This window comes from Ascaphus truei, chromosome 9, assembly GCF_040206685.1.
Source record: "Ascaphus truei isolate aAscTru1 chromosome 9, aAscTru1.hap1, whole genome shotgun sequence".
In the NCBI taxonomy this organism is placed as follows: domain Eukaryota; kingdom Metazoa; phylum Chordata; class Amphibia; order Anura; family Ascaphidae; genus Ascaphus; species Ascaphus truei.
This window is the reverse complement of record NC_134491.1, coordinates 22,494,517-22,516,026: the sequence shown is the minus strand read 5'-3', so window position 1 is coordinate 22,516,026 and position 21,510 is coordinate 22,494,517. Positions and strand designations below refer to the sequence as shown.

The 21,510-nt window shown below is 46.4% G+C and overlaps 1 long non-coding RNA gene across 1 annotated transcript in view; it reads right to left on the bottom strand.

The window, feature by feature from the left end:
* Positions 1-21,510, bottom strand: part of LOC142502592 (uncharacterized) — a 174,535-nt gene that overhangs the window by 54,022 nt on the left and 99,003 nt on the right. The window lies entirely within an intron of this gene.

The window sequence follows — 21,510 nt, the reverse complement described above, 5'->3', positions numbered from 1 at the left end:
GGCATCTCCGACATCGGGCACAAAAGGTGAACATTGATACATCTGCTCTGTTCCAGTCATAGCAGAACAATTAACGAATCTCAATGTGCCTCAGCCTCCCAATGAAATAAATGACCTCATAAATCAAAGGCATCTGTCCTTTAGACTCTTAAGAAATAGGGATATCTTTTAATTGTTTAACTTATTTTGTGTAGGTACCCTAGTATTGGAAGTATGTTGTATTAACAGTTACTCAACTCTCCTTGCAATTCTGGGGTTCATTTAATTTGTGGGCCTGTTGCAAATTCTTTCTTGGCAAAATGTATCCTAATCTTAAATGTGCCCCTCCTTTAGACAGGTATCCAATCATTTCAAGGCTCATCTCGGGGGGGGGGGGGGGGGGAGAGGTCCAAAATAGAAAGGGAAAAAGATTGATTTTAGCAGAAGCACCACCAGCTTCTAATTTACGTGGGATTTGTAAACATTTTACATGGACCAAACTGCTTAAGAGGTTACTCAATATGTAGTTTGTAACAAATGATGGTAGCTCATTTTATTATAGCTGTTTTGTGATGTCAAATTGTTAAAAAAAAAAAAGTGCTATTAAAAACTCCTTGCTCATTAGGTATCAATGTTCATATTTCTGGTCTGTTTCCCCATATTACATGTCAACAGAATGCTGCGTTCTAGAAAAGATTTATGTTGATCTCTGAATGGGTTTCTAACCCTCTAATTGCTAGGGGTTCTGATTGCAGGGAGTCTTATGGGTTTTTTGTAAGTGATTCTTTTGGACACTCCCACTGCAATGAAGTAGCAGATACCTTAACATTACTGCAGACATCTCAACACTTTTTTAATGTAATCTGTTTGAAACCAAAAGATCTGAAAGCTAACTTGCAGCAACCAGAAATAACCTTTTTTAAATTCAATTCAGTTATAGCTGCAGCATGTTCAGTGTTTGTTAAATGTGCTGGATCAAACTATTAAAATATGATTTTCACTAAAAATGCAATGCGTTTCTTTCAAATGCTGAATACATCATGACAGATTTGTCATATCAAATTCCTTCTGACAAAGGTTTAATTTCATATATTTTTTTTATTGAGGGGGCGGTCGGTCGTCTCCGGCGCTGGACCATTCATTTCAGCTCTGGGACCCCTCTGCTTCCAGAGATACTTACTGCTGCCGGTATCTGGAGTTTAAATGTGGTTGCGCAGGCTAATAGGAAGCCGCAACGGATGACTTCACGGGTTGCCCATTGGCCCGCGGGACATTTAAATAGCGCCATTTTGTTAGGCACACAGTTACCTGGCTGTGTAGATACTGACACCCTATGGAGGTAACCATCTCTGGAAGCAGGGGGTTCCCAGAGCTAACATTTACAGTTCAGCCCTGCAGACCCCCTGCTTCAATCCTTTAATGAAAATATCTAAAAAAAAAAACAATGAAACCTGTATTGCTGCTTTGAAGTGTTCCCAGGTTTTCCTGTAAACACTAGTTAGCTGCAACATTAGCTTGCATGAACAGCAAAATACAGGTTATAACGACTTGTGATATGAGGCAATAATGAGTTCAACAAGTTTATTTAACGAGGAAATAAGTCATTACATTTTTTTTTGGTTTTGTAGAAAGAATTGTGTTTAATTAAACTGGATACGTCTTCGGTATATTTGACACTCGCCACTTGACACGGGCGATGTCATGGACGCGCACGCCTCCACGCGCACGAAGGCTGTATGGACGCAGCCTAAGGCCTTGTCCAGGGTGAGAGCTTGCTGAGAGAAAACAATGAATGTAAATTGTAGGGTCCGTGCTGCGCGTGAGTGTGGGGAGGCGCGATGCTTGCACAGACAAATATTTTTTGTATTTGTCACGCTTGCCCTGGTCAGGGGCACGGTTCAGCCAATGAGGGTGAACAGTTCACGTGACGTCACCCCCACCCCCCTCCCACGCGCGCAACTAGCTGTCCGGGTATCGCCCGGGCAACATGAGCGCCTGACGTCACTGCGCTCTAGCGCCAGCGCGCTCGGTTTCGCCCTGGACGAGGCGGAAGGGTAATATTTGACTCTGATCTCTCCTTCATTCCTCACATTCAGTCCCTCCAAAATACTGCGATCTCCAACTCCAAAACATTGCCAAGATACAGCTTTCTCTCATAACACTCTTGGATAAAGCGCGCCCGGCGAGAAACGCGTTAGAGGTATCTCTTTTTAATTAGGCTACATGCCTCGATACATTTGTTATTTTTTCTACTTCGCCTCCTCCAGTTCTCTATTTTTCTGCCGTGCTCCCCGTTTCTTTTCTATTTTGCTTCTCTCCTAATTCGCCATCTTCTCCCACCATGAATACTGCAACCTTTTCTTAGGCTGGGGCCATGGTGCCTTCTCCTGCGCGGAGGCGCGTGGAGGCTGTGGGAAAGCGGGTGCTTTCCCTGGCCATGCTAGATGGGCCGTGGGGCGGGCGTTCCTAGTGACGTCACGGAGCTGGTTCGCCCTCATTGGGCGAACCGCTCATATGACCTGTCTGTCGCGCTGAGAAATCGGTTTAACTGATTTCTCACGCAACGCGCGCCCCCTTCCGCCCGCACGCCGCATGAACGCGAACACTGCCTTAAGGCAATCTGATCGCTCAGCCGCATGGTCTGCGGCACCATGGCCCCAGACTTAGTTGGCATTCCCCTTGTCCGCCTATCCCAACCCCAATCCATCCAAAGCGCTGATGCCAGACTCCAACCTGAGGTTTACTTCGTCCCACAGTGACCAGCCACTCCCTCATCTCCTCTACACTCCTCTACACTGTAAGCTCTCACGGGCAGGGCCCTCATTACCACTCTGTATCGGTGCATGTGTGTCCTTATTTGTATGCAACTATGTTTATGTAATTATCAAATCTCCCTCTACCCCCAATGTTACCATGCTATGGAATATGTTAGCACTTTACATATTAATTAATTTATAAATTAATTTACATATTAATGATTATAATATATATATACACACAGGCATACCCCGCATTAACGTACGCAATGGGTCCAGAGCATGGATGAAAAGCGAAAATGTACTTAAAGTGAAGCACTCCCCTTTTCCCACTTATCGATGCATGTACTGTACTGCAATCGTCATATACGTGCGTAACTGATGTAAATAACGCATGTGTAACAGGCTCTATAGTCTCCCCGCTTCTGCACAGCTGCGGTACAGGTAGGGAGCTGGTATTGCTGTTCAGGACGTGCTGACAGGCGCATGCGTGAGCTGCTGTTTGCCTATTGGGCGAAATGTCCTTACACGCGAGTGTACTTAAAGCTGCAGTTCAAGCTCCCGTTTTTTTTTTTACTTCAATAGTTTCATCTGGGCAATCTCTACTTGCCTAAAGAACTGCATAGCTGCCGGTCAATTCGTTCTCCGTCTATTGATCGGTGAAGTATGGCGACATCTTTAAATATGGGGAATGTAAATGGTTGCTATAGGAACAAACATTCTTGTTAAAATAGAATACAAGAAAATTGGTCTTTCAAAGTTGTTTTTTTTTTAAACAGAAAATGCTAAAAGTATTTTTACTTACTACAGAACTGATTTATTAAAAAAAAAAAACCACTTGCAGGATATTGCTTGAACTGCAGCTTTAAAGTGAGTGTCCTTAAACCGGGGTATGCCTGTATAGCAAATGTGCTCATTTGCATGTCTTAGACATATCTGAAACCCTGCTAAATATTATCACCCAGCATACAGTGCTTCCACTGCAGCAAGGGATTCTGGGAAATGACATGCAAAAGAGCACACAGTTCTTAAATGGACAAAAAAAGCATGTTTAAAAACAAGTGCATTTATAGTTCTTTGAAGTTGCTAAAAAAAAAAATACACATTAATGGTTGTCAGAACAAAGTCTGGGTTTTTTTCAGCCTCTAAACCAGGGATGGCCAACTCCAGTCCTCAAGGGCTACCAACCGGTCAGGTTTTCAGGATATCCCTGCTTCAGCACAGGTGTGTGAATCAGTGGCTCAGTCAAAGACTGCACCACCTGTGCTGAAGCAGGGATATCATGAAAACCTGACCTGTTGGTGACCCTTGAGGCCTGGCGTTGGCCACCCCTGCACTAAACTAAATGACGAATGCTGAGTAGTGTAGATGTATCTGCTCACCAGCAGGAGGCAATGTTTGACTGCACCTACCCTGCTAAAGGTTCAGTTGCAGTGACCGGTGCGAAGACGATGCTAACTGCAGCCACAGGAAAATGATGTGTAACAACGTGCTGCTGGTTGTCGTTAATATGCTAATGTTATATTGCAATGAGAACAGGTTTGTCTAGAGAGCAGCAGCCTCCCTTAACCCCATTTTGCTTTTATATAGGTGGGATGCAGGGGGTCTCTGGAGCTGAAATGCATTTCATCTCCGGGTCCTTCTGCTTCCTGGGCTACTTACCGGAGAAAGTGCTGCCGGGAGCACATGGAGGGTTAAAACCCCTGCGTCACGCAGGCCAATGGAAAGCTGCGACGGATGGTGTTACGGCTTCCTATTGGCCCACATGACGTGGAGATTTAAACCTCCATTTTGTTTCCTCTGGAGGGGACTGTACCAGTGGCACTTTCACTGGTAAATATCTCGGGAACTAATGTGTCACCGGAGCTGAAATTAACGTGGTAACCAAAAAGTATTATTACTGGAACGCAGTCTAATGGGAAGTTAACCTAATTTATTGGAAGGCAGTCTAATGGGAAGTTAACCTAATTTATTGGAAGGCAGTCTAATGGGAAGTTAACCATTTATTGGAAGGCAGTCTAATGGGAAGTTAACCTCATTTATTGGAAGGCAGTCTAATGGGAAGTTAACCTCATTTATTGGAAGGCAGTCTAATGGGAAGTTAACCTCATTTATTGGAAGGCAGTCTAATGGGAAGTTAACCATTTATTGGAAGGCAGTCTAATGGGAAGTTAACCTCATCTATTGGAAGGCAGTCTAATGGGAAGTTAACCATTTATAAGAAGGCAGTCTAATGGGAAGTTAACCATGTATTGCAAGGCAGTCTAATGGGAAGTTAACCTCATCTATTGGAAGGCAGTCTCACTGATTTAAAGATTTGCACGCTTTCAAAGGTAGTCTTGCTCATTAGGAGAGAGTCTCACTGAATGGAAGACAGTCTCACTCCTCAGGATAGTCCCACTCATTAGGATGGTCTCACTCAATGGAAGACACTCACTCAGGATAGTCCCACTCAATGGAAGACACTCACCACACAGGATAGTCCCACTCATTACTAGGGTCTCACTCAATGGAAGACACTCACACAGGATAGTCCTACTCATTAGGAGGGTCTCACTCAAAGGAAGACACTCACTCAGGATTGTCTCACTCAATGGAAGACAGTTTCACTCCTTAGGATAGTCCCACTCATTACTAGGGTCTCACTCAAAGGAAGACACTCACTCAGGATAGTCCCACTCAATGAAAGACACTCACACAGGATAGTCCCATTCATTAGGATGGTCTCACTCAATGGAAGACACTCACTCAGGATAGTCCCACTCATTAGGATGGTCTCACTCAATGGAAGACAGTCTTACTCAATGAGAGCAAGACCTCCATTCAAAGACTGTGTAGTTCCTTGGAAGATTGTCGGCCTCGTTAATAGCCTCTCTAATTGGATAACAGTCAATTTGGCATAACAGAATATCTCCACTAATCCTAGTTTCCAAGCTCTGACCATTGCACAGATTTGTATTACATTGTAATGTTATTTTAATTTTTGGGGGTGAGTGGGACTTCGCTACTTGTCCCACCTGTTTGTCTTAATGCGTGTGCTTTTTTTTAGTATTCTATACTAAATTATTTTGTATACTAAATTATACAGTAATTCTGTACTGCACCACGGAATACAGTACAGGCATACCCCGGTTTAAGGACACTCACTTTAAGTATACTCACGAGTAAGTACATATCGCTCAATAGGAAAACGGCAGCTCACGCATGCGCCTGTCAGCACGTCCTGAACAGCAATACCGACTCCCTCCCTGTACCGAAGCTGTGCGCAAGCGGGGAGACTATAGAGCCTGTTACACATGCGTTATGTACATCAGTTATGCACGTATATGACGATTGCCGTACAGTACATGCATCGATAAGTAGGGGAAAAGGTAGTGCTTCACTTTAAGTACATTTTCGCTTTACATACATGCTTCGGTCCCATTGCGTACGTTAATGCGGGGTATGCCTGTGTTACATACATGCTCCGGTCCCATTGCGTACGTTAATGCGGGGTATGCCTGTGTTACATACATGCTCCGGTCCCATTGCGTACGTTAATGCGGGGTATGCCTGTGTTACATACATGCTCCGGTCCCATTGCGTACGTTAATGCGGGGTATGCCTGTGTTACATACATGCTCCGGTCCCATTGCGTACGTTAATGCGGGGTATGCCTGTGTTACATACATGCTCCGGTCCCATTGCGTACGTTAATGCGGGGTATGCCTGTGTTACATACATGCTCCGGTCCCATTGCGTACGTTAATGCGGGGTATGCCTGTGTTACATACATGCTCCGGTCCCATTGCGTACGTTAATGCGGGGTATGCCTGTGTTACATACATGCTCCGGTCCCATTGCGTACGTTAATGCGGGGTATGCCTGTGTTACATACATGCTCCGGTCCCATTGCGTACGTTAATGCGGGGTATGCCTGTGTTACATACATGCTCCGGTCCCATTGCGTACGTTAATGCGGGGTATGCCTGTATGTTGGTACCATATAAATGTATCATAATAACAGTTACAAGCATCATGTCGTTTATCAGGAGGTGATAACTTGTTATAATCTCCGTTATTGTCACATCATTCTATGTGGGTTTTGTATCACGGCCCAGCTGCAACCCTCCCCCCACTAGCTTTCCATAGATAAAGAGCAATCTCAATGGGAATGTTTCTTTATATAAGTACGGCACCCAAGTTTTGCAGCGATGAGATTCTGGTACACGAAGCCCTTATTGTGCTAATCTACAACATGTCCTATAAAAAAAATAATAATACATTAGTGGTAATTCTACAAACAGTAGAAACTTGCATTAATGGTTGTGACGTTTAAAAGGCTTCGCTGGACACATCTTGTGATTAATCAGTTAACGGACTTATCGAGTTATGTAGCACTATCAGCACAGAACAGTTGTCCTTTTCTCATGGTCACTCCATGGCCTGATAAAATCGTTCTGAGCTGAATAAGATCGTCTTTTGCGTTAGCAAATCGACGTTTAACCCCGACCTTCCTATCAGCCAAAGGTCGTGAGGTACAATTTGTTTTATTCAGCAGAAAATATTGCAGATACTCTTCATTTGCCCAGTTATATCCTAGTCACTCACATCACAATCAATCCCTGCATTATTATTATTGTTAATATTTTGGATTAATACCCATTTAATACTACTTTATGACACTAATACTAAAAGTAACTCGCTGTGTTATATACTTAAAAAAAATGCAACAAATGAACTGAAGAAGTACTAATAGTAATTGTTAAAATTATCTTTTTTGGGTATTTATTTCTCTAAAACAGGAGTGGCCAACTCCAGTCCTCAAAGGCCACCAACAGGTCCGGTTTTAAACATATCACTGCTTCAGCACAGGTTGCTTAATGTGCTCAACCATGGATAACCTTAAAACCCACACCTGATGGTGGCCCTTGGGGACTGTATTTGGCCACCTCTGCTCTACAATAAAGTGAATATACCTGTGAATGTACTCCAAGAAGCGTGTGTAGGTACGCCGGTGCGTCAGTGACGCCAACTAAGGTGCAATCTATTGTAGAGAGAGGACACGCCTGGGCTCACTGGGGGGGGGGGGGTTCTCTTGTTAGGGGGGTGGGAGTTATGCGGGTGCCTCTGAGAGTTGGAGATGTGGGTGCTTGTGCTCTGCGGCTTCCGTGCAACCGCCTCCTAGTGCAGACTCGGGAATGGAGGATTTGCATAGTTACCCGAGTGGGCACATTGATGCCTCTCACATACCCCTTCCTCCATTGCAGCTGTTTGCATCACATGCGCCCCTCTTTCTTTCTTTCTCTTCCTTGTCTGATTTTCCCTGTGTAAGCGAGACAAAGGTGCATTTGTCACCAGTAACTGTTGTTGCATTACCAGGGTTCCACTGAGGTTCCTTTTACAGGGGACTACGGATCTGGACTGGTATTAACCCCATAGAGACTCAGCATTTCTCACTGTAGTCCTCAGTAGATCCAACAGGTGTTTTTTCTTTCCCTTTCACACTTTGGGGCTTATACCTTTTTAATTATACAGTTACCTTCAGCAGCACCTATTTATGGTCAGCTGGTTCCATTAGGGGTTTTGCTTTTTGAGTAGAGTACATTTTATTGAACAATTGTTTGCACTGTTTTGCTTTATTACGACGGCCATGTTTTTAGTTGCCGTATTTCGCACTCTATTCGTACTTTGTGTCTCTGTATACTCTAACTCTGTACACAGGTTCGTTTATTATTTGGCATTAACTGATTTTCTATCACCATCATTAATTCCTCGCCTTGCTTTTGGTTCACTGATTGAGCAGTAGATACACTGGGCTTTAAACCCCACATACTTTTTATGACACCTTTATGATCAGGTCTGTCCCATCACATTTTTACGGCTCTAGACATTTGTAAGCCTGTGCTGACCATGATTGCTGCTCGTATGTGATATACAGCAGCTGTTTGATTTATTTGTGTTAGTTACTGTATGTCCGGGCGTGTTTGTGTCTGAGGTTCTTCACACTTTATCTATCCTTGGACTTTATTTTATCTTTGTATACACCAGTAAAGGTTAAGTTTTATTGTGAACCATTCTACACTAATACTGAGTGCAAGGAAGAAGGGACCTGTTCCCATTTTGTTTACTCTTAGGTTGGGGCCCTGATGCCTTCGCCCGCGCGGAGGCTGTGAAGTGACCCGCGTGAAGCGGGTGCTTTCCCTGTCCATGATGGACGGGCCGTGGGGGGGCGTTCCTAGGGGCGTCACGGAGTTGGTTCGCCCTCATTGGGGCGAACCGCTCACGTGACCTGCGTGTCGCGCCAACAAATCAGTTTCGACAGATTTCTTGCGCAACGCGCGCCCCCTCCTGCGCCCACACGGTCTATGCCTTAAGGCAATCTGATCGCGCCCCGTGCCATCGCCTCCACGCGGTCTCCCACACCATGGACTCAGCCTTATACTTAACCCCTTTATGCGCCTTTACATGACTTTTTAGGCAGACGCAAGAGCATTGTACCCATTTCCCCCACCACCCCCCCTTCCCTCATTGATATCTCCTGAAGCAGGGATATCCTTAAGCCCGGAGCTGTTGGTAGCCATAGAGGACTGGAGTTGCTCACCCTTGCTCTAGAATGAAGTGAATGTACCTTTGGCATTCACTCGCTGCCAGCAAGGAGCACAGATGCAGTATCTCTGCATTCTCCTTATCTGTGCGTCCCAGCGACACGTGAGCAATGCAGACTATAGCCCAGCTCCACAAAAGGGTGCAAAGGTATAACACGCCCTTAATCCCATTCATCTTGAATAGGAGCTGAGGTGTGCTCTATTTTAACACCCTTTGTGTGGATCTGTGACAATATCCTAATCCACAGACAAAGGTATAACCAATCTGGTGCATGATTCTGGTGTGCGGGTGAAACATATTGAGTATTTCTGTGCCCCACAGGGGAAATAGTTGGTGTTCTAAAATTGTCCTCTGGTTCCTATCTATTTCTGCTAAAACCCGGCATTTATTTATCCTTTGACTGCAAAATCCCAAACTGGGGTTTCTCTTCAATCAATCGATGCTATTCTACCCTGCACTGCAGGTGCCTCTGTCAGCAGAGGAGATTTAAAGAGTTGGTCCCATAAAAAATAAAGGCTTTAGACACGTTCGACCATCCAAGATGTCAAAAGCTTGATATTTTCAGTTAAACAAGTGGGACTCTTGGGTTCCCCCTACCCCAGTCCTGAAAAAGTTACAGGACTGCATTCCTTTCTTTTCAAACTATTTTCATTTTTTAGTTATTGGGGATGGGGTACAAAAATAAGAAAATGGGGGTGGGGGGGGGGAGGAATGGGAAATATGATATAGGGAGGGGGGGGTGATAAATTATTCAGTAAGATTAAACAAGATTCCTAATACAAATGAAGTCAGACAAGTCAGGACCTTAGCTGACCAGCGTCCTATACAGGGCTGAATGTGTATGGGGGAAATATCTCCAGGGCTATATTCCTTTTCGTGGGCCTGCCAGTCCTTAAACCCTGAGCTGTTCCCGGAATTACACGTGAAACAACGCAGGCCTTACCAGGTGTTCAGTGCTCGTCTGTCACCCGATCCCTCCCAGAGGTCATTCTCACCTGAAGATCCACTGACCCCTGAAGTGGTAACCAAGGGATGAGTGAGAGAGAGAGAGAGAAGAAAGTGTGTAACCTTATTCAGTGCTACGAGGAGCACCATTGTGGGGGCTCGGAAGTTGGTAGAGAGCAGCGCTGCTTTCTGTATTTACTACAACCTCTTACAATGACTTTGTTTTCAATGAAAAAGCGAATTATTTTTCTGAAGCTTCGTCCTGTTATTAAAATATAAACCGTCCTTAAATCTTTGCAAACTAAAGTTACAGAGCTTTGTTCCAAAGCTTAAAGGAGCATTTCCCTAAAGAAACGACTCCAAAAAATCCCTAGGCCCAGGGGCGGCCGACTCCAGTCCTAAAGGGCCACCAACAGGTCAGGTTTTCAGGGTACCCCTGCTTCAGCACAAGTGGCTCAATCATTGGCTCAGTCTTTGATTGAGCCACCTGTGCATAAGCAGGGATATCTGGAAAACCTGACCTGTTGGTGGCCCTTGAGGACTGGAGTCTCCTTGAGCTCCAGATTTCTCTCGCCTTTTTTATATACCTTGTAAATGGGAATTATTTTACAATCTGACACAGCACTGCTACTTTTTTTTAAGTCGTTCACTGTTACTATCTCCTCTTTCTCTCTCCCTATCCGTGACACCCCCCCCCCCCCCTCCCTCACCATAAAGAGGACTGTTTGTTTCAGGAACATGATTTCCCGTTGGCTTGGTTTCTTCATCTTTTGTGTATCTTTGTGGACAGGTGAAGCTCTGAAAGAGCCCATTGAGCTTCCCAGGGTCTCCTCCAAAGAAAGCTACAGCGATTTCCCAGTGATAATAGCCAGGACGGAGTAACACAATCTTTAAACACACAATCGGGGGCCATTTTTAACTGCCAAGAAAATGATTTTGCCATATTTACAAACTAGAACGTTACCGGAGGCTTGTACAATGATGTATGACTCTATAGTTTCGGAACAAACCAATGAAGTTGTATAGCACATTTACCCCCAATGCATTCCAGACCAATTTGGCAACAAATCGAGTTAAAGGGGCAGTTCTCCATACTCCATTTCCCCCACCCCTCCCTTTTCCTCTTACATGGGTGGGAAGCAGGGGGTCCCCAAGGGTGAAACTCGATTTGTTGACCCTCTGGTTCCCATCATGCATACCTGGAAAGATAGCTCCAGCCCTGTCCCCTCCAGGGCAAACAAAACGGGGCTTTAAATCTCCCGCATCACACAGGCCAATAGGAGGCCGCAATGTCATCCTTGGGGGATTTCTACAGAATAATGATTAGTGCAAATGAAAAAGCGCTAATATCTACTATTAATGTGATAACTAAGTCAAATGTAAGTGTTACAAATGCCAATGAAAATATAATTAAAGGCAAATAAAATAACTTAAAGTCCCATGTGAGTGTCCTGTGATAATGTCCAATAGCAGCCTAAAAGGTCCCACTGGATGTCCCATGTCCAGTAAGAGAATGCAAACAAAAAATGACCTTTCTGGCGGTGAGGCTCGAAAAAAACACGATGGAGCCTGAGATGGAAAAAGCTTGGATCCTTGCAATGATGTGAACCTCAGGAAAAGGAGACAAAAACCATATACACTCCCATAGTGCATTACCAAAGTAAAGACCTGATAACGCTAGGTGTGCTAGCAAAGGATAACAATTTATTAAAATGGTATGATGAAAATAAAATATGAATGATAAAATTATACACTTGTATGCGCACACAACGTGCTCACAAATATACTACAATACGAATGGCGATGACCTCGGTCACTTCCGTCATACCCTCCTCCGCCGTGGGTAAAAACTGAAAACCTACTCACATCAACTGGCTAGGCCTCAAGCCTTAAGGTGGACAATTTCACAAGCACCTTGTCTGTGGATATTGGTTTCCGTCAATGCATATGGCATATCTCTGACGAAGAGACCCGTTACTAAGTGTCTATAAACGCGTAGGAATTGTGGCACGGCGAGGACACCGTAGTGGAAGTAAAGCGGGTGACGTGATCAGGAACAGCGGAGTGATGCCCTAGGGTGGCGAGCGTTATCAGCAGATGGGAATAAAGCTCTTGTTTGTACTATAAAGGTTTCTGGAGCCCATCATTCTTCTTTTTTTTTTTTTATTACTTAAATGTTTCATTTTATATACATAAAGAAATAGGGTATACAAAGAAGAACACAAAAAAGGGGGGAGTACAATAATACAAATAAACTGGTTGTGAAACAAAGGGGAGGGAGATCAGGGAAGGGGGGGGGAAGGGACAGCATTTGTAACAATATAACACAGTAAGTAACAGTTTAAGTGCCACATGTATCACTCTGTCCCAAGCATTCTAGTCTATATATGGGGATATATATGGGGATATATATGGGGATATACCTGCATGACGGAACCAAGGAGCCAGATCTTCAAGAATTGTGAGGTGGAGCCGTTAAGATAGGCTGAGAGATTTTCCATATAGACTATATGCCAAATGTTGTTATTTATTTTGTTTAGGCCATCATTATTCTATCTGCATATCCTTGCCCAGCCTGCTCTGACCCAGCACCCTGAGCAGGTCTGAGAGACAGAGCCCAGCCTGCACTGACCCAGCACCCTGACCAGGTCTGAGAGTCTGAGCCCAGCCTGCACTGACCCAGCACCCTGACCAGGTCTGAGAGACTGAGCCCAGCCTGCACCCAGCACCCTGACCAGGTCTGAGAGACTGAGCCCAGCCTGCACTGTCCCAGCACCCTGACCAGGTCTGAGAGACTGAGCCCAGCCTGCACGGACCCAGCACCATGACCAGGTCTGAGAGACTGAGCCCAGCCTGCACGGACCCAGCACCCTGACCAGGTCTGAGAGACTGAGCCCAGCCTGCACTGACCCAGCACCCTGACCAGGTCTGAGAGACTGAGCCCAGCCTGCACTGACCCAGCACCCTGACCAGGTCTGAGAGACAGAGCACTGCCTGCACTGACCCAGCACCCTGACCAGGTCTGAGAGACTGAGCACTGCCTGCACCTACCCAGCACCCTGACCAGGTCTGAGAGACTGAGCACTGCCTGCACCTACCCAGCACCCTGACCAGGTCTGAGAGACTGAACCAGCCTGCACTGACCCAGCACCCTGACCAGGTCTGAGAGACTGAGCACTGCCATATATATAGTTCAACTCAATGTAAACTCTTTTAGAACTGGGACAGAAGGGTTAGAGAGATTTTTTTTTCTTATTAGAATAAAAATATACCCCCAAAAACATTCCTGGGAATTTCTTCAAATTCTACGAGGTTTTTTTTAATTCATATTTTACAGTCAAAAAAACTAATCCCTGTGAAATACACCCAATTTTGAAACTCTCTGTTTACAGTTAGCAGCAGTCGGTCATAATATCTCAGCGATATTATCTAACAAGTGGTACAAACCCTTCCAAAACTGTACACATAGATATAAGCAGTGGTTGACAAATCACCAAAAAATCTACTCGCCACACAAAAAAATCTACTCGCCACCTAGTACCAAACGTGTGCTGCTTGGGCCAATATTTACTCGCCCGGGGGTTAAATCCACTCGCCCGGGGCGAGCAAATGTATAGGTTTGTCGAACACTGGATATAAGGGAAACTGATCTGAATAAAACATTCAAAAGGCTTCTACTTGGTTAAAGATTTCCTCAAACAGTCTCAAGGCAATTAGTCCCCGACAGCAAATGTACAAAATGTGCAGCCCTGGGGGGTGGGGGGGGGGGGGTGGGGAGGGTGGGGGGGGGGTGGGGAGGGTGGGGGGGGGGGGGGAGGGTGGGGGGGGGGGCTGAACCTTTTGCATTGTTTGTGGAATTGTCCAGTGATCCAAAAATTCTGGTCACAGATTGGTAAATACGGCAAAGAATCGCTAGACACGGACATACATACATACATACATACATACATACATACATACATACATACATACATACATACATACATACACACCCACACATACATACATACATACATACATACATACATACATACATACATACATACATACATACATACACACCCACACATACATACATACATACATACATACATACAGACATACATACACACATACATACATACATACACACATACACATACATACATACATACATACATACACACATACATACATACATACATACATACATACATACATACATACATACATACATACATACATACATACACACCCACACATACATACATACATACATACAGACATACATACACACATACATACATACATACACACATACACACCCACACATACATACATACATACATACATACACACATACACACCCACACATACATACATACATACATACAGACATACAGACTCAGAATATGCCATCTTTCATTTTACAAACTCTTATACAGAAGGGAAAGAGTGACCAAAACTGGGGAACATAAATTCATACTAATTATAGCCACAGCAGCAAGGAAACAATTCTACAACAATGGATTCACAATACCCCCCCCCCCCTCCCCTCATTACAAAAATTATGGAAAGAAAAAATGTGTAGTTCAAATCAAATCAAATCAGCTTTATTGGCATGACGAAAGAACATTTCAGTATTGCCAAAGCGTGAATAATAGGGGGTGGGGGACAATAATTACACGAATACTAGGGGGTAGGGTATAATGATTGCAGGGTATATGGGTAACAGTTTCACACAGGGGTGTTGGGGTTAGTGGACATCTCTCAGCTTGTGGCAGGTGCTGATATAGTGTGCAGCTAGTTCTGCTGTGGTTTCATCTTCTCCCAGGAGGATCGCTATTTTTTGGTTCTCCTCTATATTATTAAAGTTCTGGATAACAGCAGTGAGTTTCTCTAGGTGGGCACTCATCACTTCGGAGTATTGTGTGCAGCGCAGCAGGAAGTGAGTTTCATCTTCTACCTCTCCTAGCTCACATCGCTGGCACAGTCTCATCTCCCGGGGCTTCTAGTTTATTTGCACTAGATTGGGGTAGCAGATAGAGAGAAGGTGGAGACATTTTTTCAAACTTGGGAGAGCTTTATTGCCACACAATCAGACGAGACAAAGCTAAAAATACCATTTTCAATATACCGTGTGGTTCGCGACACGTGCCGTGGCCAGAAGTTCCCCAATTAGAATTGAAATATTATACAGGCAAGACGGGGATCTAAGCGCGTGTCCATAGTAAGCGCGAAGGCGTGAGCACCGCACACAAAAGCCTGCAAGGCAATGCGCATGGCCATAGAATGCACGAGCGTGACGGCGTGACGGATTTATCGCGAGAAAATCTTTGGACTTTGCCGTGCGTCGGCCGGGTCAGATGCGGTTCTGCCAACGAGGGCGAACCGCTCACGTGACGTCACGGGCACGCCCCCAAACATGGAATTGGAGCTGCTATTGGTCGCTTCTCCTCCCTCAGACCCCACAGGCCACGAATCGCCTGTGCTGCAGGCGCGCGTGACGTCACACGCTCTTTCACGCGCCTACTATGTGCGCGGCCTAAGAGACGAGGAGAGACCAGACTAGTGACAGCCCCCACAGCACAAGATGACGGCGTTTGTGTGCAGACGATGTGTAAACTTGGGTGATTTACCACGAGCTGAGTATTCAAGTTTGTGTTATAAACTGGTTGACAATATACTGTGTATTATGACTGTTTTACACGAAATGTGTTATGTTAGCACAAAAACAAAAGGGGAACTTACAAAGTGTGAAACTGCAGATGCAAGATATAGTGTATTTAATAAGCAGGTTTCCACAGTGTGAAAATGGAAATGTGTAACGTACAAAATGGTAAGTTTTCCAATAAAAAATATTTTCAAAAAAACAAAAAAAAATCTCAAGGGCGATCCAACTCCCTGAAAACTCAATGTAAGGGTCCTGGTGAGATGGGGCTTCACTCCAGATAGGATGCCGGACATAATATCCTAATGCTCTTGACAGTTGCTGGAGACTCTTTGGACCTTTTCTACACGTGGTGTCAATGCCATTTAATTAGATTTTGGCAAGAGATCTCATTTTGATATTACCAGGAATGAGGATCCCATTAGATCCTTGGTGTGTAACAGGACTCTCCAAACAGTTCTCCAAAGGGACCAGGAAACCTCTCTGAGTAGGTGAGCCACAAGTTTATTGTAATGTAATTTTATATACATTTAAAAACATGAACATTGTAATATTTCAACATTTTTTGCAAGCATTTATCACATATGTTCCATATATATTTATATTCCCTTAGCATTGCTTTCAAAATACGATGTTTTTTTTATTTTTATAAATCAGCTGTCTAGTATTAGAGCATACTGCTTTTGTTTCACTTTTTATGCCCTTTTTAATGATTTCTAATGTATTAAGCTTCATTGGGTCGCGATAGCAGCCATTTAGGAAGCCCCAGCACATTCCCTTTTGAAATAGGCGGCCATATTGCGTGGCCCCGGGAAGCAAGATCTTCGATCGATCGATCACGAGACAATGGATCGATTGGCAGCTTAGACAATGGCATTTCTGTAAATAATACGACCGTGGCTTTGGGCTCCGGGGACCTGGAACCAATCTGTAAAAAAGGGGTGGTAAAAAACCCAAAACAAATAGGCGGAAGTGCTCCTTTAAATGTTTTTTTCCCCCCAAAAGTATACACCAGGTCTCTTCAACTGGCGCCCAAGTGGGAGCCGAGGAGGATGCTGATGTGGCCCCTGGGACTCTCTGCTCCTGCTAATTTCCTCCGAGTTGCTGACAGCTGAGTGTGGTTTTATACACTACACCTCGCCTGTAATATCAGACGATCCCCCCAGCAGATAACACACTGTAGATGCACTGTGGCTGAGGCGCATGGGAACACCTCCTATGCAGTCCCATCCCTAGGGTGTGTGCCGCCCTAACGTAAGCCCCCCCTCCCACCCAAGGGGAGAAAATCCCCTCACCCCAAAGAAAAAATTTCCCGTAAATTTTTTTGATTTGTTCTTGTTTGTCCTTATCTGGTATGTCACCCTGCTGTGTCATTTTTGTTGCTCTGTTCCCCCATTGTACGGAATATATTGGCTCTTTATTAATAATAATAATAATAATAATAATGATTAGACCACTTGAAGCAGCGAGAAGAGGCATCTTCAGATGTCTGGTAATTTGGATTGCCCCAGGAGTTTCAAAGGGGAGAAAATGGGAGATTCACACACTAACAAGTGTAAACTCAAGATGAGTGTAATTTGTGGGTTTTAGACATTAATTTTGATACCTTATTTCTCTTTGGTCTTTGGACAAATGACACAATGTTTCGGGCGCGTCCTGACAATCCTCTATTACTATTACAGCTTGGTGTAAGAGCTCAAGGTTTGGTCTTTTGTACTGTCGTGTCCCCACAATCCATATACTTGTACTGGTAGGGTTGCCAGGGGTTCTGGATTGAACCGGACTATCCTGTATTTGGACACTCCGTCCAGTAGAAAATGAGAGGTAATACTGGACATGTATGTGTCCGGACCGGTATTACCTCTCTGGACATAGTGACCTGACCTGCTTGGGGGGGGGGGGCGCAGGATTTCCCCGAGCAGGGAGAGAGCAGGGCTGCTGCTAGGGGGCTGGGCAGCTTCCTCCATCCTAATTGGCTGCTGCTGGGTCATGCAGCTAATCAGGTGGCATCAGGATCCTGGTGGTGGGGCAAGGGAGAGTAAGAAAGGGCGTGAGTGGTGAGAGTGTGCGTGTGTCTCGAGCGCGTCGCACCTTTCACCCTTGTGTCGAGTATTTTTGGAGAAGCCAGCTGGCCGCCCTAGGTACTGGGAGCCTCCAATCCAAGGGAGTTACCTCCACGAAATAAAGTATGAGGCCAGGTTCACGCTGGCTGCTGCAGCGCCCGCTGTGGCGGACGCTGCAGGGACAAGAGCCGCCCGCTGCGAGGGGGGGGCCGCCGCGCTGCGCAGACAGAAACTCCTGCTCTCAAGAAAATTGAGATCAAGAGTCGCGAGGCCACCCCCCCCCCCGGCGGTTCCGCCAATGAGGGCGAACCTGCCGGGTGATGTCACGGACGCGCCCCCGTCACTCCCCAGTCACGCCCCCCCCCCCGTCTTTCCCCCTGCAGCTCTCTGCAGACCGGGGAATTCGGCTGCATCCGCCGCCAGCCTGGCAGACCCGCGTGCAGCGCAGGCCGCAGGGCCGCAGCCTAATGACTGGTGTGCGTTTTTATGGGTTCCTGGTACATGGGAATGAAACACACTGTCCCCAGACGTTAACAACCAACCCTATTGCCAAAGCAAGGCTGTTCCCATTACACCGGGTAAAACAGCAATCCGCCCACTAATTGAAATAGCTTTACTGGGAGGGGTTCGCTGGAGCTGAACCTCGCTACTTCAGCTCCTGGAACCCCTCGGTTTCCAACATACTTCGTGTTTTGCGGTGCCAGCGCTCGGCGTCATTTTTAAAGATGGCGCCTGTAGTCAACCAATAGGAAACCGCAGTGGGTGTCCTATTGGGCCGCTGGCTGGCGGCACTTTGTTTGTTTTACCCCACCCCCGAAATGGGAGAAGAATAACGGCACCGAAACCTGTAAGTATGTCAGGAACCGGAGGGGGTCCCCGGCGCCCGAACCGGAGCGGATCAGATCCGGAGGAGCCCACAGTACGGATGCCGAATAATCCCAGAACCGCCGGCATTCCTGCTTTATACCCTCCTAGCTTTTCCTACTGCGCACAAATTATTACTTATATGCAAGGTATGAGGTATGTGTCCCTGGTATCTGTGTATTAGGAGGGGTGAGAGGTATGTGTCCCTGGTGTCTGTGTATTGGGAGAGGGTGGGAGGTATGTGCCCCTGGTTGTGTATTAGGAGAGGTTGAGAGGTATATCTGTCCCTGTTATCCTGTGTATTAAGAGAGGGTGAGAGGTATCTGTCCCTGAAGTCCTGTGTATTAGGAGGAAGTGAGAGGTATGTATTCCTGATATCCTGTGTATTAGGAGGGGGTCAGAGGTCCCTGGTGTCTGTGTATTAGGAGGGGGTCAGAGGTATGTGTCCCTGGTGTCTGTGTATTAGGAGGGGGTCAGAGGTCCCTGATGTCTGTGTATTAGGAGGGGGTCAGAGGTATGTGTCCCTGGTGTCTGTGTATTAGGAGGGGGTCAGAGGTCCCTGATGTCTGTGTATTAGGAGGGGGTCAGAGGTCCCTGATGTCTGTGTATTAGGAGGGGGTCAGAGGTCCCTGATGTCTGTGTATTAGGAGGGGGTCAGAGGTCCCTAAGGTCTGTGTATTAGAAGGGGGTGAAAGATCTCCTCTTGCTGATTCCATCTCTGTTTTTATTTTTTTAATCTGACACCTTGTTTGTGAAGATATTAGTGTTTGAAATAAGTGTCTGGGGGTTAAAATGGAGTTCACCCCAGGGCCCAGAGCAGGGGCGCGCAAACTTTTTTTGCTGCGCCCCCCGTGCCTGCTCACCTCTTTGTTGCCCCCCCTCCTAACCACGCGCGGCGTCAAATGACGCCGCCAAGTCGTGTCACGTTACCGTGGCAACTGTGACATCACATGACCCCGCGACTTTGCCATGGTAACGCGTCCTTGAGCCGGTTGAACCTCGGTAAGTAGAGGTTGCAGAGGCCTCGCGCGGTCCCCCTGCATTTCATTTAAATGCCCTCCCCCCCAAAAAAAATCTTGCGCCCCCCAGTTTGCGCACCGCTGGTCTAAAGGTTACGATGGTAACATCAGAAGCTAGAGATGAATCATTATTTTTAACACATAAACAAAGCAAAGAATTTCTAAACAAATGAAGGGTTAAATCCGCGTCAGTTCATTTTCGAAGGTCTGAGTGTAACTTGCATCCCACAGGCTGGGAAACTGACCCAACAACGCGCACAATCATAGTTTCTGTAGCGTGGTGCAGTTTGGGTGTGACCTGCTGGGCAGAGGCAGAGCTACCCACTTAGCAACAAGGGAAACATGTCAAGTGAAGCCACTGTGTGGCCCTCTCACTCATACTTACTGCAGAGCAGTCTCACTCACACTTACTGCAGCAGTCTCACTCATACTTACTGCAGAGCAATCTCACTCACACTTACTGCAGAGCAGTCTCACTCACACTTACTGCAGAGCAGTCCCACTCACACTTACTGCAGAGCAGTCTCACTCACACTTACTGCAAAGCAGTCTCACTCACACTTACTGCAGAGCAGTCTCACTCACACTTACTGCAGAGCAGTGTCACTCACACTTACTGCAAAGCAGTCTCACTCACACTTACTGCAGCAGTCTCACTCACACTTACTGCAGAGCAGTCTCACTCACACTTATTGGAGGGCAGTCTCACCAATTGGAACATGGTATCAGACAGAAGGCAGTTTCCCTCCATTGGAGTGCGGTCTCACTCACTTAAGAGCAGTCTCACTCACTTAAGGGCAGTCTCATTCACTGGAGTACGCTCTCACTTATTGGAGAGCAGTCTCACTGGAAGGCAGTCACTTGCATTAGAAGGCAGTCTTATCGAAGACAGTCTCACTCACTGAAGGACATTCTCACTCATTGGAGGGCAGTCTAGCTTATAGGGAGACAGCCTCAGCAGTTTCACTCACAGTAGAGCACTCACTCACTGTAGAGCAGTCTCTCTCACTAGGAGGCAGTCACTGCCACTCGTCCAATGTCCCAATATACTGTAACAGTGTCCAACTCATTATAGCCCAAGGATGTCAGCTCACCTAGTGAATTCCTCAGCGCTCAGTACCCTGCATCCCTGAGTGACACTCCCCCTGCACTCCTGAGTGACACTCCCCCTGTGCCCCCGAGTGACACTCCCCCTGTGCCCCCGAGTGACACTCCCCCTGTGCCCCCGAGTGACACTCCCCCTGTGCCCCCGAGTGACACTCCCCCTGTGCCCCCGAGAGACACTCCCCATGCCCCTGAGTGACACTCCCCCTGTGCACCCCTGAGTGACACTCCCCCTGTGCCCCTGAGTGACACTCCCCCTGCGCCCCTGAGTTACACTCCCCCTGTGCCCGAGTGACTCTCCCGTGTGCCCCCCTGAGTGACACTCCCCCTGTGCCCCTGAGTGACTCTCCCCCTGTGCCCCCCTGAGTGACTCTCCCCCTGTGCCTCCTTGAGTGACACTACCCCTGTGCCCCCCCTGAGTGACACTCTCCCTGTGCCCCCGAGTGACACTGCCCCTGTGCCCCCCTGAGTGAAACTTTCCCTGTGCCCTGAGTGACACCCCCGTGCCCCCCTGAGTGACACTCCCCCTGTGCCCCTGAGTG